This window comes from Sciurus carolinensis, chromosome 11 (genome assembly GCF_902686445.1).
Source record: "Sciurus carolinensis chromosome 11, mSciCar1.2, whole genome shotgun sequence".
Taxonomy (NCBI): Eukaryota; Metazoa; Chordata; class Mammalia; order Rodentia; family Sciuridae; genus Sciurus; species Sciurus carolinensis.
Genome location: NC_062223.1, coordinates 95,216,376 through 95,240,601, shown reverse-complemented (window position 1 = coordinate 95,240,601; position 24,226 = coordinate 95,216,376). Strand labels below are relative to the sequence as shown.

The following is a 24,226-nucleotide window of genomic DNA, read 5'->3' as shown; positions in this document are numbered from 1 at the left end:
GAGTTGTTCAGACAGAAGAAAAGAATGAAATCATGTCATTTACAGGAAGATGTATGGAACTTGAAAGCTTTACGTTAAGTAACAAAAGCCATACTCAGTCAAGCATTATGTGTTTTCTCTCATAAGTGGAAGTTAGAGAGGAAAAAAAGGGGGGGGTGAAATGGTGGGGACTGGGAATCTCACAAAAATAGAAGGAAGACTGGACTGGCGAGGAAGACGGCAGAATAGAGAGGTTGCTTCCCTGGAGACTCCGTGGTGTGAAACCAAGAAAAGCAGACAGGCAACTTTTCAGCAAGATGGGTGAATGAACAAGAATTAGGGGGTACTTTACTGGAATTGAACACTGGACACTCAAAAGAGATTTGGAACTTAGGAAAGAGAATATAATAAAGAAGAAATCCCTACCACCACAGTCGCAGTAGCAGCTGGAGGCACAAGCCAAGATCGGTCCCTCCATGAATGCAGTAAAGCAATAAGGGAATTAAAGAAACCCCATTCTCAGGAGAACCGAGGCATATTGGGGTACAGAGGGCTTAGAGATGAGAGTCACTGCCCAAATAAACAATATCCTGTGCTGCACAATCCTTGTACAGGAAAGAAACCAACATCTCTCCAGTGGACAGTGAATGGAACATTTGCAGTTGCAGCATGGGGATTGGAATCTGGCGAAGCTGATTTTTGAAAGACCCAAATCTGACTCAAAAAACAAGCTAGACAAACCCACGCTGCATGACAGAGAGTATGCCTAGTGACCAGGAGACAATCAAGCCTGGACAGAGGTTTACAAAGGAGCACAGTGGTCATGGAAACCCACCTGGCTTCCCCCTGCCCTTCGAATTCAGCTGCTTTCAGGGATGACGGGGAGAAAAGCAGCTGGGAAAGAAGCCTTGACCAGGAATTCAAAAAGGCAGTGGCAGGAGAGATTGAGTTTGGAGGCTAAATCAGAAACTAGGAATTGTGGGGTCCACAGGTGATGTGGTGGGCTAAGAACTGGCTCCTGTACCACTAGAGTAGAAGGAGATTCCTGGGGTTCAGTCTTCCATCATGGACCATCAATGGCTGAGACCTGAATGTGCACTGACTTAAAATCTTCAGACAAATTGGCATTCAGCAATGAGACAGGCCTTACCTATGCCTAAGCCCCACTTTCAGGAGTTCTGCCTCCAGTATTAAACCTCTCACCCTAGCACTCCCATCCTGAGAGTGGAGCAAGGATCATACACCAGACAACCTCAACTAACTGCTGAGAAGGGAAGCTGAGAAACTTTGGAACTCCAATGGAAACAATTGTTTAATTTTTCATCCAGATCTTTTTTCTCTTTTCTTTTTCTTTATTAACTCACATTATTGGTTTCATTTTTGAAACCAATTATTTTTCAGACACCATTTTATTGAGGACTGGATGTCTGAATAGTATATTTCAGTTTTCTTCTTTTATTTTTACTTTTTACTATTTTTAATTTTTAAAAATTTTTACTATATATATTTCTCTCACTTATCTCTTTCCCTTAATTCAATTTCTCTCTTTTCTCCTACTAATAGCCAACCTCTATTATTCTCTCTTTCACTATTCCTTTAAGTTTTTTTACTTCTATCTTCTCTCTTCCTCCCTCAGAAACTTCACATCCTACACCACTTCTGTTCTCTCTTTGTCCACCATTTGAAATTATAAACCCTTTTGCAAACTTACTGTTTTTATTACAGGCAATAACTGAACACACCATTTTTGTTTATTGCAACAAACTGTAGACATCTTAATAGGAGCCATTTGTTTGAAGGCTGTATATTGTTTGCATTGGTGACTGTTATTATTTGTCTCCCCCTTAACAGCAATGTAATGGAAGCCTTCAGGGACACTATAATTCTACAGGATAGAAACTATACTGCCTCAGATCCACATTGCTAGGTGGGTAGACACACAAACAAAATGAAAAAACAAGGAAACAAATCTCCCCAAACAAAACAAGATGCTCCAATAATAGAATCTATTGACACCTCAGATCAGTTAGTATCTAACTATAAACACCATGTTTCAGGCACTGTGCTGAGTAAGGATTAAAATTTTTAAAAAGGAGCAGAAACTTCCCCTTGTCTCAGGGAACTTACAAAGTAATCTTTTTAGACATAAAAATCTTTATTCTCCTCTATTCTTTCTCTTTCTCTCGCTGTACTAAGAAAGAACTTGCTCCCTCTGCTCTTTAATGTATCAAGATAAGCACGATTCTAATTGAAAAATTCCTCCACTCATGCTCTTATTCCCGGCTACAGTGACAGGACAAGATTCTAAACCTGAGTGGTCCAACGTGGTAGCTGTGGGTTACCATAAGCTGTGGAACACTTAAAATATGGCTAGTATAGTGGAGGAACTGAATTTTAAAATTTTAATTAATATAACTTAATAACTGACATTAATAACTAGTATTCAATTCAGTTATTGTGAAACATTTAAGCATGTTTGGAATACCTTGAGTACGTGAATATATTTCTTCAACTGTAAATTTTATAAAATCAAAGCAGAGATCATGCATTTCTAGTGAAAATTTAATATTCAAATTAAAATGTTCCATAAGTGTAATGACACCCTGGAATTAAAGACTTAGTAGATAAAATCTATTCAATATTTTATTAATAATTTGCATATGACTTGAATGTTTATCATATTTGTATATATCAGTATAAAATTGGGATATAATAACACATTATTTAAATTAATTTCACAGCTTTTCTTTTTTACTTTTTCAATATGTGGGCTTGCACTCTGTTTCTCTTAATAGGAAGCACTGCCCTAAGTGACTACAACTTCCAAGTTGGTCTTTAACTCCAGTGACTCCAAGTTTTTCTCTATCCCTTCTAATGTCCCTTCTTAAACTCTACTTTTCATACAGCAGTTTTCCACTTAGTACCTCCCAGGCACTTGCCGTATCCAATCTAACCTTCCCAGTGTGTCATCAGGACTCCCCAACCCTATCTTGGTCCATGCATCCCTCCCTCCCAACAACCCCACACCTCAGCCATCTCTTATCTGTTTTCTACCATATCCCGCCCACATTCTAGCCAAACAAATGTTTGCCAGTTCCACTTTAGTGCTTTTAAATTTTTATTCCTTTCCTTGAATGCCATCATTTCTTTTCTCTAGTCACAGCATCTACCTCTTCAAATTACACATCCACATCCAGTTCTTCCAGAAATATTTCCATAGTAATATCAGCCCTGCCTCCCTTCCCTCAGATCACAAATTACTTGAGCCTGCAGTCCCTGCCATAGACTGCTGCCCTTATCCGTGTGTCTGACTATAGAGTCCTTCTCTGTAAGCTGCCCCGTGCCCAGGACTTGGGTGCCCACTGTACAGCCAGCTCCCACAGAATACAGGCTGAGCCTGCTGAGTGTTTTATATTCCCCCAACAACACCTCTGCTGTGCTTCATAAATGCTTGTGAATAAGCAGACAATAATATAATAAACCCTCATGAAAGAGACATAGAGACAGAGAATAGGTTGTTCATATATTGGTACTTTTCCCTACAGATGTTTTTCATGTGGTGTGAGACTACATCTGGCATGTCATCTTTCATGTCATTTGCGGAAAGGACACACCTTCATCAAAGGCTTCATTTACACAAAGCATTTTACAATACAGGTCCCTTGGTTCTAAAGAAGCCACTTATATAGGCAGGGTTGTCAGCATTCTATCTAAAAGATGACTTAGCATTTCTCCATGGCAAAACCAACCCCGCACTAGAGACCATCAAAATCTCTAGTCTTCACCATTGGGATTTCTGTGTTCATTTGCTTTTTAATGGATGTGCTGAGCTAATATAGTTTTAGAACAAGTTTCCTTACAAATTTCAGTCCGAAAACATTTCTCTCAACCTCTAATACACACATATCCCTTTTTTTCATTTAGTCATTCAGGTTAAAAAGTCCTAACAACATGACAGGTTCTGTGCTAATGACAGAGGGTAAAACCAGGAGGGAAACTGATGTGACCCTACCCTCCTGGAGCTCACAGTCTAGTGGAGCATTTCAAAAATGAACAGAACTAACCCTTATCACATGAAGTTTGATAAGCATATTAATAAGAGAAATAAAGGACTCTTGAGGGCAAGGAAGCCTCATGAACAAAGACACCAAGCCTCAAGTACCTGTGTTCCTGGGTTATTTCCTGATATCAGGCAACTTAGCACCAGAAAAGTTTTCTGAGCAACCAGGACATCTCCTGGAACTAATTCTGAAGCCCCACCACAAAACAAATTCTAGTGCATAGAAGTTCAATGAAGACAGGACTATTCTGAATCCTACTCATATAGTTATGCTTTGAAGGGGATGAATGCAGAGCAAGACTACACAAGGCTTACCAGAGAGTGGTCTGAGAAAGGGACAGAGAGATGGGAAGTCAAAGAGTTTGGAGTAAATAGGATGCTCGTGGTGACCTCAATAGTATCTAGTTAAGACCTTGGGCATCCCCCTGAAACAATAAGAAACCCACTCCCTAAATGCAAGAACCATCCCTGAAAGCAGGGATGTCCAACAATTTGGTCTCAAGACCCCTTTACACTCTTAAAAAGTACTGATGACCTTAAAGAGTTTTTGTTTATGTGGTTTTAATCTTTCACTATTATTCTATTAAAAATAAAACTGAGACATTTAAAATCCATTTAAAATAAAAATGATAAATTCATACATCTAATATAATAGCATATGTTTAAGGAAAATAACCACAATTGCCAAACAAAAAAATAATGGGAAGTGTAGTATTTCATATTTGTAAAAAGGCTCTTTAATGTTTGATGTGATAGATAATGGGTGGATTTTCATATCTGCTTCTGTATTCCATTTGTTTTGTATAATACAATAGAAAATATATATTTGGTCTTTGTCCCAAGTTCCTAGCCCACAGCTCCTAAGACCCTTGGAATCTCCAGAGCGATGAGTGTCTTTTTGTATGTCAATGACATGACTGTTAACTGTAGCCCTGGGTAGCTTCAGGATGGAAGCTGGTTATAAGGAAGACCAAAGCATAGTTAGAGGGTTGAAGTTTCTAGTCCCACACTGGAAAGGGACTGAGATTGAGTTAATCACCAGTCACAACTGGTTATGGTCATAATGAAATCTCCATAAAAACCCCTCAAAGGAATATGGAGAACTTCCAGATGAGTGGACACATCAAGGTGCTGGGAGGTGGTATGTCCAGAGAGGACATGGAAGCTCTGCGCATTCACCCGGTCCTTGTCCTTTTCCATATGTATGAGTTGTATCTTTTATAATGAACCATTGGGGCTGGGGATGTATCTCTGTGGTAGAGTGCTGGCCTAGAACGTGTGAAGCACTGGTTCAATCCTCAGCACCACATAAAAATAAATAAAACAAACATACTGTATCTATAATGAACCATTAACAGTAATCACAATGCTTTCCTGAGTTTTGTGAGTCATGCTGAACAATTGTCAAACTTGAGGAGGGGACCATGGGAACCCCTGAATTATAACCAATTTGAACTCTGATAACATGGCCACCCAATACTTGTGACTAGAATCTGAAGTGAGGGCTGTCTTGTGGGACTAAGTCATTAAACTTGCAGAGTCTGGCACTAACTCTGGGCAGTTAATATCAAAACTGAATCGAGTTGTAGGACACCCAGTTGGTGTCCAAAAGTTGGAAAACTGGTTCTTGGTATGGGACAAACACCCCCACATTTGCTATCAGAAGTGCTGTACATAAAAACAGTTCATTGTGGCATACTTTTTTTTTTTTTTCTTATACAGGGGATTGAACCCAGGGTACTCTACCAAGATATACCCTTGGCCTTTTTAATTTATTTTGTATATTTTTTGAGTTACGATCTTACTATGTTGCCAAGGCTGGTCTCAAGCATGTGATCCACTTGTCTCAGTCTAAGCAGCTGGGATTACAGTGTGCACCACCTCATCAACTATGTGTTTTTATTTGAAAAAAAATGAAGAAAATATGTCATGAAGTGTTCCAATTGCCTAGTAGATAATTGCACTCTTGTAAAATTTTTATTTTCTTCTTTTAAGTCACTTTTGTATTAGAGTAAGAATACTTAATTTGAGATGTACCCTCTTAAATTTTCAGGTGCACAATTCGGTGTTACGAACTATAGGCATAATTTGGAGAGCAGAACTCTAGAACTTATTCATCTTGCATAACTAAAATTAAATCTGTTGAATAGCATTTCCCTGCTGCTATTTCCCCCAGCCATTGGCAATCAGTATTTTAATCTCTTTGGAGAATTTTGGATATTCTTTGACACTAATCAAAACTGGGGAAGGGATAATTTCTTAAAGGTTAACTTCAGTGTAGAATCCAAAGCCGTTATTATTTAACTATTCATATCTACTGATCTAGCTTGAACACATTTGTTAACCTGACTAATATCATTGGAAGAGTCTTTTAATTTTTGGAATGTTCTGAAACTCACGATGATAAGTATCAGTTTTCTGAAATTTCAATTTTCATTATGAAGTTTACACTTGAATCTTCCACCTGCACCTCTGTATTAGACAGAGATTTAAGCCCAGGAATAAAACTTACCTCTGAGACAAATTAAAATGACATTGTGAAAAACCCCAGGATATTTGGGATATAAGAATCTATGGTTGAATTCCTAGAAGACAATTAGAACTTCCCAGAACAAACCCCTTCATTCCATGTCTTAAATTGGGTCCTACCAGCCACAGGTGTCAGCCAGCATGCTGTCAAGTTGACTGAACATGGTTTGGTCTTTTGGAGGGAAAAGCAATGGATTTTATTTATTTGTTTATTGTTATTATTTTGCAGTTTGGTGAATGAAGGATTGATAATTATTGTCATAGAAATCTCATAACATTTCCAGTAAAAGATTTTTTCAAGGTTGTTCATACTCTACAAGAACTATTGACCTGTTCTAACCAGGATTTAATTAGTTCAACAGAAAATGGTTGTCACAGATGAAGTACTGAACATAATTTGCATGCTACAGTTCATATTTGCCTAATTAGCTTACTTTAATTAAGGAACCACATCCATGATTTTAAAATTGGATCAAGACCTCAAATATGAAAGACAAATGCTGTATGATTCCACTTATTGAGGTCTCCAGTGTCATCAAATCCGTAGAGGCAGAAGGTAAAATAGGGGTTACCAGGGTTCCTGGTTAGGGAGGAAAGGAAAGTTGTTATTTAATAGATATAGAATTTTATGTTTGCAAAACTAAAAGGTTCTGAGATCAGTTTCAGAACAATGTCAATTAACTTGACATGACTGAACTGTACACTGAAAGGTGGTCAAATAGTAAATTTTACATTATAGTTTCCACAATAAAAAAGTTATTATCCTTGGCCTATACCCAAAGGACTTAAAATTAGCATACTACAGAGATACAGCCACATCAATTTTCATAGCTGCTCAGTTCACAATAGCCAGATTGTGGAACCAACCTAGATGTCCTTCCATTGATGAATGGATAAAGAAACTGTGGTATATATATACAATGGAATATTACTCAGCCATAAAGCATGATAAAATTATGGCATTTGCAGGCAAATGGATGAAACTGGAGAATATCATGCTAAGTGAGATAAGTCAATCTCAAAAAAACAAAGGACGGGCGGGCCAAGATGGCGGACTAGAGGGCGGCTGGATTTCACGCTGCTCCAGGACGCAAGATTCAAAAGAGGAGATAGTGAGAGACTTGAGACCAACTCAAAGCTGCCGGGTGAGTCTCTCCTGTTGGGGAGGCGTCCCGGATGGGGTGGTAGCCCCGGAACGCAGGGAATTTGTGAAGTGGAGTTGCTCGGCGAGACGCCCCTCCCCCCGCTGGAGCGGTAAACACGGACAACTGGGATCATCGTAGAGCAGGCGGCTCAGCACAGCGCTTGGACTCGAGCAGCCGCTGGGGCTCCGGGTGGCTGCCTGGGGAGGAGCTGTGTGGCGAGCTGTTTGGACCCAGAGTGACCGCTTCTGAACACCGGGGGGTTGCCCGGAGGAGGAGGAGAGGCCCGGCGGGTCGCTTGGGTCTAGGAGTGACTGCATCAGAGCCACGGGCGGTTGCCAGAGGAGGAGCTGCGTGGTGAGCTGTTTGAACTCAGAGTGTGCGCTCCTGAGTGCCGGGGGACTGCCCGGAGGAAGAGGAGGAGCGCGGCGGGATGCTTGGTCTGGGAGTGACTGCATCAGAACCACAGGCGGTTGCCAGAAGAGGAGCTGCGTGGTAAACTGTTTGAACCCAGAGCGAGCGCTCCTGAGTGCCGGGAGGTTGCCCGGAGGAGGAGAAGGAGCGCGGCGTGTTGCTTGACCTGGGAGTGACTGCATCAGAGCTGCGGGCGGTTGCCAAAGGAGGAGCTGCGTGACGAGCTGTTTGAACTCGGAGCAGCTGCTCCAGAACACTGGTGGCCTGCCTGGAGGAGGAGAGCGGTGGGACACTTAGCCTGGGAGTGACTGCATCAGAACCACAGGCGGTTGCCAGAGGAGGAGGCGAGTGGTGAGCTGATTGGACTAAAAGCAACCGCTCCTGAACACCGGTGGCCTGCCTGGAGGAGGAGCGTGGTGAGTCACCTGGTCTCGGAGCCACCGTTCCTGAACACCTGGGGGGCTACCCCAAGTAGGAGGAGGAGGAACAGGGCGGGTCACTTGGACTTGGAGTGACTGCCTAGGGCTACGGGCGGTTGGCGGGAGGAGGAGACCCGAAGTGAGTTGTTTGGATTCCTAGTGACTGCATTGGAAACCGGGCGGCTGTCCGGAGGAGGAGGTGTGTGGCGGGTCTCTGTGTCTCGGAGCTATTGTACGGGGCTCCAGGTGGTGGCTCAGGGGAGGGGCTGCATAGCCAGGCGATTGGTGCAGAGCAGGGTCCCAGGAGCTAGGTGGCTTCTTGCTGGAAGAGCCGCACAGAGACACGCCTAGGGGCGGAGCGAAGTTTCCAGGGCGGCGGGCAGATTCTCTGGGAGAGGCAGCCTAAGGAGACTCGCCTGCGAAGGGTGAGGCTCCCAGGCCCAGGACGTAGGTCCGGGCCCCTGGGATCGTTGCAGAAGAAGACAGCCCAGCCCAGGTGGTAGTTGTAGATTGAGGGGAACCTCTAGGAGGACAACTGACTAGCGAGACGTCCCCACCGAGTGACTCTTCCCGGCTGGGGGAGGTTTTCCCACAGGGACGGTAAAGCCAGAGACATAGGCACAAACAGGCCTTGCCTCAGCCCACAGTCTACTTCCCCATTGGATGACCATTGGTCAACAAGTGGAGGCACCTCTGCCCACTAGCAGGGAATATACGCCACCTGAGGGTTACCACACCTAGAGAGGCAGCTTCTTCGTGGAGCTCTGCATTATCAACCTCCTCCAAGACTTCAGGCTACTGAAGGATAAGAGGGGATATACTAGCAATCTTCAGGGACATTATAAGTTGATAGAGGAAATCTGCAATATCTTAATGACCCACTGATCCCTGAACAATATGAGAAAACAAGGGAAGAAAATGCCCCAAACAAATCTAGATGTTACAGCAATAAAATCCAACGACAGCATGGCAGAAGAAATGACAGAAAGGGAGTTCAGAATGTACATAATTAAAATGATTAGGGAAGCAAACGATGAGATGAAAGAGCAAATGCAGGCATTGAACGATCGCACCAATCGACAGTTAACAGAGCAAATTCAGGAAGCAAAAGATCATTTCAATAAAGAGTTAGAGATATTGAAAAAAAACCAAACAGAAATCCTTGAAATGAAGGAAACAATAAACCAAATTAAGAACTCCATAGAAAGCATAACCAATAGGATAGAACAGCTGGAAGACAGAACTTCAGATATTGAAGACAAAATATTTAACCTCGAAAACAAAGTTGAACAAACAGAGAAGATGGTGAGAAATCATGAACAGAATCTCCAAGAACTATGGGATATCATGAAAAGGCCAAATTTGAGAATTATTGGGATTGAGGAAGGCTTAGAGAAACAAACCAAAGGAATGAACAATCTATTTGAAGAAATAATATCAGAAAATTTCCCAAATCTGAAGAATGAAATGGAAAATCAAGTCCAAGAGGCTTATAGGACTCCAAATACACAAAATTACAACAGACCCACACCAAGGCACATTATAATGAAAATACCTAACATACAAAATAAAGACAGAATTTTAAAGGCTGTGAGAGAAAAGAACCAAATTACATTCAGGGGGAAGCCAATACGGATATCAGCAGATTTTTCAATCCAGACCCTAAAAGCTAGAAGGGCCTGGAACAACATTTTTCAAGCTCTGAAAGAAAATGGATGCCAACCAAGAATCTTATACCCAGCAAAACTTACCTTCAAATTTGACGATGAAATAAGATCATTCCACGATAAACAAAAGCTAAAAGAATTTACAAAAAGAAAGCCAGCATTACAGAACATTCTCAGCAAAATATTTCATGAGGAAGAGATAAAAAACAAAGAAGCAAATCAGCAAAGGGAGGAATTATCTAAAGGAACTGTCAAATAAAGGAGGAACCAAGATGTGTCAAAAATTTTAAATATGAACCAAATGACTGGGAATACAAATCATATCTCAATAATAACCCTGAATGTTAATGGCCTGAATTCATCAATCAAAAGACATAGACTGGCAGATTGGATTAAAAAGAAAGATCCAACAATATGTTGCCTGCAAGAGACTCACCTCATAGAAAGAGACACCCATAGACTAAAGGTGAAAGGATGGGGAAAAACATACCATGCACATGGACTCAGCAGAAAAGCTGGAGTATCCATCCTCATTTCAGATAATGTGGACTTCAAGCCAATGTTAGTTAGAAGGGATAAAGAAGGACATTTCATACTGCTTAAGGGAAGCATAAATCAGCAAGATATAACAATCATAAACATCTATGCCCCAAACAGTGGCTCATCCATGTATGTTAAACAAATCCTTCTCAATTTTAGAAACCAAATAGACCATAACACAATAATACTAGGTGATTTTAACACGCCTCTTTCACCACTGGACAGATCTTCCAAACAAAAATTGAACAAAGAAACCATAGATCTCAATAACACAATCAATAATTTAGACTTAACAGACATTTATAGAATATACCATCCAACCAAGAGCGAATACACTTTCTTCTCAGCAGCACATGGATCCTTCTCTAAAATAGACCATATATTATGCCACAAAGCTAATGTCAGCAAATACAAGAAGATAGAGACACTACCTTGTATTCTATCAGATCATAATGGATTGAAGTTACAAATTAATGAAAGAGTAAAAAACAGAAACTACTCCAACACCTGGAGATTAAACAATATGCTACTATATGATGAATGGATAACAGAAGATATTAGGAAGGAAATTAAAAAATTCTTAGAGGTAAATGAGAACAAAGAAACAACATATCAAAATCTCTGGGACACTATGAAAGCGGTACTTAGAGGAAGATTTATTTCATGGAGCGCATTTAATAAAAGAAGTAAAACTCAAAAAATAAATGACCTAACACTACAACTCAAAGCCCTAGAAAAAGAAGAACAGACCAACACCAAAAGTAGTAGAAGACAGGAAATAGTTAAACTGAGAGCTGAAATCAACGAAATTGAAACGAAAGAAACAATACAAAAAATTGACAAAATAAATAGTTAGTTCTTCGAAAAAATAAACAAAATTGATAAACCTTTAGCCACACTAACAAAGAGAAGACGAGAGAAAACCCAAATCACTAAAATTCGGAATGAACAAGGAAATATCACAACAGACACGAGTGAAATACAAAACATAATTAGAAGCTATTTTGAAAACCTATACTCCAACAAAATAGAAAATTTCGAAGACATCAACAGGTTTCTAGAGACATATGAATTGCCTAAACTGAACGAGGAGGACATACACAATTTAAATAGACCAATTTCAAGTAATGAAATAGAAGAAGTCATCAAAAGCCTACCAACAAAGAAAAGTCCAGGACCAGATGGGTTCTCAGCCGAGTTCTACAAAACTTTTAAAGAAGAACTCATTCCAATACTTCTCAAAGTATTCCAGAAAATAGAAGAGGAGGGAACTCTCCCAAACTCATTCTATGAAGCCAATATTACCCTGATTCCTAAACCAGACAGAGACACATCGAGGAAAGAAAATTTCAGACCAATATCCTTAATGAACATCGACGCAAAAATTCTAAACAAAATTTTAGCAAATCGCATACAAAAACATATTAAAAAGATAGTGCACCATGATCAAGTGGGTTTCATCCCAGGGATGCAAGGTTGGTTCAACATCAGAAAATCAATAAATGTCATTCACCATATCAATAGACTTAAAGTCAAGAATCACATGATTATTTCGATAGATGCAGAAAAAGCATTTGATAAAATACAGCACCCCTTCATGCTCAAAACACTAGAAAAAATAGGGATAGTGGGAATATTCCTTAACATTGTAAAGGCCATCTACGCTAAACCCATTGCTAATATCATTCTAAATGGTGAAAAACTGAAAGCATTCCCTCTAAAAACTGGAACAAGGCAGGGATGCCCTCTTTCACCACTTCTATTCAATATCGTCCTTGAAACTCTAGCCAGAGCAATTAGACAGACCAAAGAAATTAAAGGGATACAAATAGGAAAAGAAGAACTCAAACTATCCCTATTTGCTGATGATATGATGGTATACTTAGAGGAACCAGGAAATTCCACCAGAAAACTTTTAGATCTCATAAGTGAATTCAGTAAAGTAGCGGGATATAAGATCAATGCACATAAATCGAAGGCATTTTTATATATAAGCGATGAATCTTCAGAAAGAGAAATTAGGAAAACTACCCCATTCACAATAGCTTCGAAAAAAATAAAGTATTTGGGAATCAATCTCACAAAAGAGGTGAAAGACCTCTACAATGAGAACTACAGAACACTAAAGAAAGAAATTCAAGAAAACCTTAGAAGATGGAAAGATCTCCCATGTTCTTGGATAGGAAGAATTAATATTGTCAAAATGGCCATACTAACTAAAGTGCTATACAGAGTCAATGCAATTCCAATTAAAATCCCAATGATGTACCTTACAGAAATAGAGCAAGCAATTATGAAATGCATCTGGAAGAATAAAAAACCCAGAATAGCTAAAGCAATCCTTGGCAGAAAGAGTGAAGCAGGGGGTATCGCAATACCAGATCTTCAACTCTACTACAAAGCAATAGTAACAAAAACGGCATGGTATTGGTACCAAAATAGAAAGGTGGATCAATGGTACAGAATAGAGGACACGGACACAAACCCAAATAAATGCAATTTTCTCATACTAGACAAAGGGGCCAAAAATATGCAATGGAGAAAAGATAGCCTCTTCAACAAATGGTGCTGGGAGAATTGGAAATCCATATGCAACAGAATGAAACTAAACCCATATCTCTCACCATGCACGAAACTAAACTCAAAATGGATTAAGGATCTCGGAATCAGACCAGAGACCTTGCATCTTATAGAAGAAAAAGTAGGTCCAGAGCTTCAACATGTCGGCTTAGGACCAGACTTCCTCAACAGGACTCCCATAGCACAAGAAATAAAAGCAAGAATTAATAACTGGGATAGATTCAAACTAAAAAGCTTTCTCTCAGCAAAGGAAACTATCAGCAATGCAAAGAAAGAGCCTACAGAGTGGGAGAAAATCTTTGCCAATCATACTTCAGATAGAGCGCTAATCTCCAGAATCTATAAAGAACTCAAAAAACTCTACACCAAGAATGTAAATAATCCAATTGACAAATGGGCTAAGGAAATGAATAGACACTTCACAGAAGAAGATCTACAAGCAATCAACAAACATATGGAAAAATGTTCAACATCTCTAGTAATAAGAGAAATGCAAATCAAAACCACCCTAAGATTCCATCTCACCCCAATTAGAATGGCAATTATCAAGAATACAACCAACAACAGGTGTTGGCGAGGATGTGGGGAGAAAGGTACACTCTTACATTGCTGGTGGGGCTGCAAATTAGTGCAGCCACTCTGGAAAGCAGTGTGGAGATTCCTTAGAAAACTTGGAATGGAACCACCATTTGACCCAGCTATCCCACTCCTTGGCCTATACCCAAAGGACTTAAAATCAGCATATTACAGAGATACAGCCACATCAATGTTCATAGCTGCTCAGTTCACAATAGCCAGATTGTGGAACCAACCTAGATGTCCTTCAATTGATGAATGGATAAAGAAAATGTGGTATATATATACAATGGAATATTACTCAGCCATAAAGCATGATAAAATTATGGCATTTGCAGGCAAATGGATGAAACTGGAGAATATCATGCTAAGTGAGATAAGCCAATCTCAAAAAACCAAAGGAAGAATGATATCGCTAATAAGTGGATGAGGACACATAATGGGGGGTGGGAAGGGTTAGTGTTGGGGTTGGAGTTGGGTTTAGGGAGGGGGGCAGGAATGGAGGAAGGAAGGACTGTATAGATGGAGGGGAAGGGTGGGAGGGGAGGGGGGGAAGGGAAAAAATGGCAGAATGAATCAAACAACATTACCCTATGTAGATTTATGATTACACAAATGGTATGCCTTTACGCCATGTACAGACAGAGAAACAACATGTATCCCATTTGTTTACAATTTTATAATAAAAAAAAAGAAAAAAAAAAAAAACAAAGGACGAATGATATCGCTAATAAGTGGATGATGACACATAATGGGGGGTGGGAGGGGTTAGTGTTAGTGTTAGAGTTAGGGTTAGGGAGGGGGGCATGAATGGAGGAAGGAAGGACTGTATAGAGGGAAAAGAGGGGTGGGAAGGGTGGGGGGGAAGGGAAAAAAATAACAGAATGAATCAAACAACATTACCCTATATAAATTTATGATTACACAAATGGTATGCCTTTACGCCATGTACAAACAGAGAAACAACATGTATCCCATTTGTTTACAATAAAATAATAAAATATAAAAAAAGTTATTATCTTTTTAAAAATACCTCATATATGGTTCACTGAAGTATAAAAGTCATGATTAAAATAATATCAAAAGTTATTATTCAAATAAAATCATGAATTTAAATGATGAAAAGGATGCTTGTACAAATACAGACTATGAGTCATAGGTGAGTCTCTGAATGTGATGATTTTCCACAAGAATTGGAAGAGGAAGTAACCCATATGAAATCCCACCATTGCTATCTGAGAAGTCAACCTCCGGGCAGGACAATGCACCCAACTCCAGTACCTGGTACACTATTTGAAACTTTTCAAATACAAAGGCTTTCCATGCTCTTGCTCTGCGTTCAAAATGCAGTGACCTTGGTTTTAAAGAAATTTATTAATTACTGAAGAAGAGAAAAAAATCTATAGAGGTGTGGTTCAAATTTGTGCTCCTCATAGCAAAAATAATCAATCAAATATTTCCAACAGTTTATAAAACTAGTCCAAAAGTTCAGAAAAACAACATGACATTTAAAAAGAAAGCAGAGGAGATCATGACGTAATTCAGATGGCACTGCTGGTATCAGATGACATCATCGGCATATACTCCAGAAGAGCAATGACGAGCCCATGTGCACACTAGCCAAGTTTTGATTAAGAGCAGGATGATAGATACTGAGATGAAAAGCAGGCTGCTACTCTTGAAATGGAAAGAATCTGTATCAAAAAGAAATACTTGCAATATTTCTATTTGTCACTGAAAACCCATATTAGAGAAGCAGAACACTTTGCTACTTAACAATTAATGTATGTGTTCTATTGACTTCAAAAGGCGTTTTGAAATAATTGTTGAAGGGATGTTCTATATGCATAAACTTGAGTAAGTCACTCAACCTCTTTCCCTCAATTTCTTCTCCTGTGAATTGATGTTGGGTCCCATGACCACAAAGCTTCTTTCCAAATCCCTCAAGTAGTTCTGGTTTTCTGGTAACTAAAGTTGGGCACTGCTGATTAGGAGCAGGGTGGTGGTTCATGAGTCCTTTGACTTAAGCCATTCAGGAAGGTAACAACGTACAGTAGTTAAGATCAGAGCATCACAGACTCAAATAAGCCTCTCTATGCCTCAGTTTCCCAATATGTTAAATGAAGATAATATAATGAGACCACTTACCACAAAATGTTGTTGCAAGTTTTAAAAATGATCACTTAACAGAGTTCTTGACATGCAGAAAGCACTCAATAAGTATAAACTACTTGATAGATTATTATTATTATTAATTATTGTCATTACCACCTTCCTTCCAACTAAGATCAGTCAACGGTGAGAACAGCTTGTATGAAGAAGCAAATTTAGGAGAGGAAGAAAAGTAAAACTCTAATTACACATCACAACATCACAGAGGAAAAGAAACAGGTCTTGTTGGAACTTGTTTCCAAATGGGGAAACTGAGGCAATGAGCTACGGTATTGCAGACCAAAGATCATCCAGTGAGTCAGTAATAGAACCTGTAACCAAGCCAAGAAATGGAGTTCTTGTTACAAAGGTTATTAGAATCTTAAGTCTTAGGAGGTTTCCTAGCAAGAAAGTGTCCCGCTTTCTCTACCCTGACATCAGTTTGAAGGCCACTAACCAAAGAAAGGTACATGGGCATGCCTGCTGGTTAACAGAGGGATTAGAATGAAACAAAAATTTAAGGATATGATAACTCAGGAGAATAAACTCATTGAAGTACTATTTATCTTCCCAGTTTTCTGTCATGGAGACTTGGAGTATTGATTGATAAGTTGAGGCCTCAGTAGTAAAGCACGTGTATGAAGCACTGGGTTCAATCCCCAGCAGTAATAATAATAGTAAAAGTTGAGCCTTACCTCCCTCCCCTGTTACAAAGGCAGCGGTCATGGGCAAGTGCTGTATGATGATCCATTTGGTCACACATGGAAACTGCAACAATCTGACCTCACACACACTCTGAAGATTTTTTTGAATTACGCTTTGTCCTCATTCTCACTTACATTTCAACTAAACAGTAGATGATCACTAAATGCTAATTTAATTAATTTAATTTAATGTCTAGCAACATTCTCCCACTATTAAACTCCTAGATTTATTTTAATTTAATGAAAATATGCTCCTATTACCATGTGCATTTAAAATCAAAACTCAAATTTTAACCTAGCATTTATAAACTTTGATGTTATTTGCTCTCTGGTATTTATTCACTTATGAAACAATCATTCCTCATTCTTTCTCACTCCATGCAGTTTGAATGGTGTTGACTCTACCTCCTAGTTCAAAATGGGAGTATATGGTATAAAACCATATCATCAGAATGCATTTCCTGTCTCAGGATTGACTGAGAACATGTGATTCAAATGAGAACAATGAAAACAAAGAAAAAAGAAAAAAAGGAGATTTTTTTTTTGCGGTGCTGGGGGTTTGAACCCAGGGCCTTGGGCTTGTGAGGCAAGTGCTCTACCGACTGAGCTATATCCCCAGCCCAAGGAGACTTTTTTTTAATGAAGCTGTAGAAAAAGAAGTGGGGATTCATTTTCACTGGGACTTAAACATAGGAGCACATGACCCCATCCTATAGCCTATGAATAATGACAAAAAGAAAACAAAAGAAAGATCAACCCAGTAATTGTTGCTTGGCTCCCTAAAATTAACCATGGCCAAAGCTGGCCCTTCCAACCTTGACTTATTAGTTCTGTGGGCTAATAAGTTCTCATTATTAAAAGGAATCAATTTGAGTTTGCTTATTAGTATATTTAACACTGGAACTTGACTAGTGTATTAATTTTTTAGGATTGTCATAACAAAATAACACAGACTGGGTGGCTTAGGCAATATAAATGTATTTTCTTAGAGTTCTGGAAATCCAAAGTCAAGGTGTTAGTAGATTTGGCTTCTCCTGAGGCCACTCTCCTTGGCTGAACAAGGACCACCTTCTTATGGTATTTCTATGTGTTCGAATTTCCTCTTTTTTTTTTTTTTTTTTTTTTTTGCAAGATGCTGGACATCGAACCCAAGGCCCTGTGCTTGCAAGGCAAGCACTTTGCCAACTGAGCTATATCCCCAGCTCTCGAATTTCCTCTTCTTGTAAGGACATCAATCAGATTGGATTATGTCCCACCTTAAGAGCCTGATTTTAACTTATTAACCACTTTCAAGACCCTTTTCCCAGATACCATCCATTCTGGGATATTGGAAATTCATTCAAAAAATGAATTTTGTAAGGACACAATTCAGCCCAGTAAGATTTAAAAGGAGAGTTCAGAAACACAAAGGGAAGAAAATTATCAAAGAACTTAAATGAAAGAATTTGTCAGAGATCAAAGATAGGCATTTCTAAACTGGTAGGGCCTACCAAGCCTGCAGCACAATAAAACAGACCCTTCCTGGACACATGGTTGTGAAGTTTCAAATAATAAGAAGATGAAAAGACCTAAAATATTTTAAAGTGGAAAAAGAAAAATTGATCACCTACAAAGGATCAGAATCATACTCTCACCAGACTTCTCATCAGCAACACTAGATGGTAAAAGACAGTGGAATAATACATTCATCAGTATAGGGGGAGAAATATTTTCAATTATGAATTCTCTACCCAAACTACCATGTAAGTTGAACACAGAATGAAAACATTTCAAAGTGTTCAAAACTCACTTTTTTCTTTTTGAAGCCCCAGCAAAATGAAGGAGAAAACCAAGAACAAGGAAGATGCAAGCTCTAAGATTGTGAAGCAGTGAGGAAGTTCCAGAATGAAAGCTGTGCAGCATCCAGGGAGCAGTGGGTCAGGGAAGGACATTTAACAGAATACCTGTGTGGACCAAGTCTTCAAATAGAAGTTAAGGATGTAATAAAAATAGTGCACCAGTGCAACTCCACATCAGGATTGGGAAGTTACACTCCATGTTTGTATAATATGTCAAAAATACACTCTACTGTTATGTACATATAAAAAGAACAAATGAAAATAAAACAATGCCACAATAAAAAAGGAATATGAGGTGATAGGAAATCGCCAAAGCCCTGCAAGAGAGAAAACATAATCATAGTATAAAATTGGACTCTGTGCTAAACAGTTAAAATGATCTTTGGCTCTTAGAATAACCCTAGAAACAAAGCAGAATACAATTAAGATGTCAGAACAGAATGTAAAAACACTATCAATGTTGGCAGTGTAAAAGTTCAAATGATAGAAGTCAGGAGGTGGGATGCAGGAAGGAGAGCCGGAAGCAAGGGTAGAGATGCCCAAGGTCCCATTTGACAAGGTGGATGGTCAAAAAATAATATCTATTGTTGAAGAAGAAATAGAATGGTAGGTTTATGATACAACATTTTGAAATAAATTGATACATGAAAAAGCAGTGTCATTAAATCAAATCGTTGAGGGAATCGATCAATGCAAAAATGAACAACTAATATCTAAAATTGATCAATCAAAAAAACAAAAGTATAAACATTTTATTTAGAGATATGAGAATTAAAATCAAAAGAAACAATTTAAAAATACAAAAAGCAGCTTCCATGGGTAAAAGGACAGGAGTCAAGATAGGAAGACATAAGAAACTACAGTCTCTCGTTGAAAGAGTTCTATACCACTGACTTATTAACAGGGTAAGTTATTTTACAAATTTGTTTTAAATGTCTTAAAAGATACTAAAGTTTCCTCTGGGCCCATTGCCAAATTTCCTTTAGGCCCTTGTTCGATGTACATATCCTAATTCTCATGAGCTGCTCCTAGGCCCTAGTGCCAGGGAGTCCTTGGGCACAACCTGGGTCTTTTTATCCATCTTGCTGTGCTGTGAACACCACAAGCATGAATTTTCCATGATCTTCTATAGGTTAAGAACCTTTAATAATAGTTGGTGTTTATATGGTAGCTTTCATCTGAAGACTGCAAAGCATGTTACAACATTATTTCACCATGTTCCTGTGGGGAAGGTAGGAGACAGGTGCCATTAACCCCATTATAAATATGGGAAGACTGAGACAAAGGGTTCTCATAACCAGCCAGCTAGGTTGGTTCTATCGCTCAGAATTGAAGGGATAACTATTATGGGGCCTTGGGACTCTTGTAGGGGAGATTTTTTGTTTGTTTGTTTGGGGAGGTGGTGTTTGTTTTCTTCCCTGTCTCTGCATTTATTTGTACAAACAGCACAGGAGGACACCAGTCCTCTTCAGATGGGGCTCAGGGGTCACACCAGTTCTCCTGTCCTCACACCTGCAGACAGGCTTTTACCAGGAGTCTTCACAGGGTCCTGGGCACCTTTGAGAGTAGGAACCAGAGCCAGAGCTGATACTGCAGCTGGAGTTGCAGCCTGGGTCTTGGCTTGGGAATGGGCTTGGGCATCAGCCTTTAGGGGGCAGAGCATACGACCTCTGGTCATGTGGGCACAAGCACGCTTCCCGAGCTTGGGGTGGGCAAGGAAGGCAAGGTGACCAAGCTTGCAGCTGGCACCCTTTGGCACCTTGGGCTTAACCTCAGTGGGCTTTATGAGGGCCTTGATAACCTCGGCTAGTGCACTCATGGTCTTGGCATTGTTTGCTTGCATCATTTTCAGGCCCTTCTTGTTGCGCTTCTTAGAAAAACGCATATTTCTCAGGAACTTGGGGTCTATCCCCTTAAGAGCTTCATATCTTTGTGTCCGGGTTTCTTGATGCCATTTCTGTGCCATTTTGAGGATTGGTTGTGCGCGGTGTGGTTCGTGGACTTGGCCATGTCCGCACAGTAAGCCTCTGCTCCCGGAGCGGTGGAGACTGGGAGAGGAAGCATGGATTCTGGCAGATTTAACATTGTTTGTTTTGTAAGTCATGAAGACGATTCTTTCTGAAGACACTTATGAGTGGACTTAATTATGAGCATCATCTTTTCCCTCTCTTAGCTGAGTGATGTAGGGCCAGGGGAAGAGTCATGGGAGAGGGGAGTAAGTCAAATGGGTAAGGGTAGCAGGAATGAGAAAGAAAGGCATCATCACTGTGGGCAGAGTCTTACATAGTCATTAATAGATCAGACAGTTTTTATAAAGCCCCCTGTCAATGTTTAGTTCCATGCTCAATGCTAGGGATAATTCAAGGAACAATAGAATTCGTGTCATTTGTCAGTAGCTTATAATTTGCTTACACTCATTAGAAATACACACACTGAAGCTGAAGAGATAGCTCCTCTTGGAGAGCACTCACCTAGCATGTGCAAGAAATACACACACTGAACGCTATTAAAACCAATGTGCACTGGAAGGTAGACACAGAGTAGTGAGTGAAAAGAGATTTTAGGGGAAAGTAAAGTGAACCAGGGCTTGAATGGGTCTTTTTCCAACTTTTCTTTCTCCTGCCTTCTCTACCCTTAAGAATGGCACCTAGAGTGTGCCTATTGCTCCAAAAATCTCCTGCCCATCTTTCAATTTTTCAGGATTTTTTTACTATTCTTTATTAAATATATTTACATTTTTGCACATGAACTGCTTCTATCACCATAAAGTTACATCTTGAATATGACAAGGGACACCAGCCTCTGATAAAGGGCCTAAGTGCAAGTCAACAGATGGATCCAGATGGAATTCCAGCCAAGCCAGCTGTGAAACAGTAGAGCAACTAGTTGACCCTAAAGAGTATAAGTCCATGTAGCCTTGGATTTCCCAAGGAGGACCTCTTTGGTGCCCATGGAGGAAGCAGGAGACAGAGGGCCAGAGCTGTGACTCAGCTTGAGAACCAAGGAGGAACACTCCCTGACCTGCCTCCAGCTAGAAATCTGGGCCAGATTAAAAGAAACCACAAGGATTAATTCATGTCATCACTACAACCTAGCTTCTCCACACCTCAAAAGAGATGGGCCCCTAGTCCCCTTTTTTCTGGAAGAACAATAGGAGGCACATTGCAGTGCTTTCTGTGTGCTAGGTCCATATCCTAAAAAGCTTTAGACTTCCCATTCCATGCAGAGCCCCTGCCGAGTGCTGGAGCCCAGCTACCACCTTCCCACAGATCTAACAGGAGGGGTCAGGGTGTCCTCTTGTCAACTCTGCATAGCCTTGTTACACATTTCTCTCTGCTCTCCTAGAAATAGATGATTGATATGATTACTAAAAAATTATTATTAGTATATTATTATTAGTTATAATTATTATTAGTTATGATTATTATTAGTTATAATTAATGTTATCAAAATCATCATATATACTTATATTACAGTCAAAAGCAAATGATGTAAACTTGACTAATTGCTTCATTAAGAACCCTTGTAGGGTAATGGATTTGTCCATGAGCCCTCAGGAAATAGAAATGTAGTTTCTCAGGCATAATATTTTTGTATTTGTAAAATTTAAAATCTCTGCTCTCCTGCTCTTGTCATATAATTCTCCTGACCTTCCCAGGGTTCCCAGGATTCTACGTTCTCTAAGACCTAGGCTCCCTCTAATGGTCACGTGTGTGAGGAAGGAGTTCCTCATGAACACCCAGAAATCAAGTGTGATCTACCTCCTTTCAGGACGTGAACAGAACTTTTACTCGGGAGTACTGGAGTTTGAAAAGGTCAAGTTCACTCCAAATTTGTCTTGACTAACTTTGAAAAAGCAAAAATATTATTATTATTGTTGTTATTGTTGTTGCCGTTTGGTACCAAGGATTCAACCACTAAGCCACGTCCCTAGCTGTCTTTATTTTTTATTTTGAGACAGGGTCTCACTAAGTTGCTCAGGGCTTCACCAAGTTGCTGAGGCTGACTTTGAACTTGTGATCCTCCTGCTTCAGCTTCCTGAGCCACTGGGATTAGCAAAACTAATTTTTTAATAGAAACTGCTGTTTCTCAAGTAAAGACTATGCATCAGGCAACATAACAATTGTATCATTTATTGTTATAGCAATCATCAAGACAACTATGATCACTTCCATTTTACAGATGATAAAATTGAGGATGAGAGGGTAAAGGGTTAGTTTGCCCATCTAAATGACAAATCAGAACACATTTCACTAATGCTAATGCCTTTCTTATTTTCACCATACCTTTTTTTATGGGTTCTTTTAGTTATAAATAACAGTAGAATCCATTTAGACATAATTATATAAGCATGAAATATATCTTATTCTAATTCAGACCCAACTACCTCTCCTTCCCCTTCTCTTTCCCCTCCCCCTTCTCCCTTTCCTCTATTGATCTTTCTGCCATTTACCCATAGTTGATTTTTTTTATTAACTTCTGTGGATGTACATGATGGTGAGGTTCACAGTGGTGTATTCATATATGAACATAGGAAAGTAATGTTAGTTTATTCCAGTGTCTTTACTTTTCCTATCTCCCTCCCTTCCCTTCATTCCCCTTTGTCTAGTCTACTGAACTTCTATTCTCCCCCACCCCTAATTGTGTGTTAGCTTCCAAATATCAGAGAAAACATTCAACCTTTGTTTGGAGGGGATTGGCTTATTTCACTTAGCATGGTATTCTCTGGGTACATCCATCCACCCACAAATGTCTTAAAGTCATTCTTTTTAATAGCTAAGTAATACTCCATTTTGTATATGTACCACAATTTCTTTATCCATTCATCTGTTGAAAGGCACCTAGGTTGGCTCCATAGTTTTAGTATTGTGAATTGAGCTGCTACAAACATTGATGTGACTGCGTCACAGTAGTATGCTGATTTTGAATCCTCTGGATATAAACAGAGGAGTGGAATTTCTGGGTCAAATGGTGGTAGCAAAAATAAGTTTTAAAAACACACATGAACACTGTTTCAGTAACTTCATTAGAGACACTGAGGTGATAAGACTTTCATTCTTTTTCCAGAAGAGCACAAAAATTACAGAACATTGGACATATCTACCAGAGGTGTGAGAACCTATGGTTCATTTAGTTCAGTGGTTGCACCCGATCTTCAGTTCCCTCTACACACCCTTGAGTCACAGTCAAGGACAAAACAAACATGACAGTTGTTCACGGGGCAAAATGAGAGAGGAAGTTCCTGTCATTGTATAAATTCTTAATTTCCTATTTAATTATCCAGTTTATTAAAGGCAGAAGAATCGTACATTATAGTTTGTGCTTAAAAATCTAAAATAGTGGTTCATGGGAAGGGAGATGGAGGAGTCACGGGAGTGCAAACACGCGGCATCCAGTACTGCAGTCTGCTGGGGCTCCATCCGCGCTGTGCAGCCTGAGCATGTTGCACCACCTGGAGGTGCCCCTGGGCACCTGAAGGACAGCTCCGTCTCTGTCTCCACCTACAACCCGATGGCACACAAGGAGGATCTTAGCAGTAACATATCTTGGATGAACTGAGAAAAGAATACCAAGGCATAGAAAATTAAGACCAAATTCAAGAAATAGTACCTTGATTTCATGTAACG

At 39.7% G+C, this 24,226-nt stretch overlaps 1 pseudogene; it reads right to left on the bottom strand.

Annotated features, from left to right (window-relative positions):
- Positions 1–20,085: 20,085 nt before the first annotated feature.
- Positions 20,086–20,609, bottom strand: LOC124959633 (60S ribosomal protein L29-like; annotated as a pseudogene).
- Positions 20,610–24,226: the final 3,617 nt, after the last annotated feature.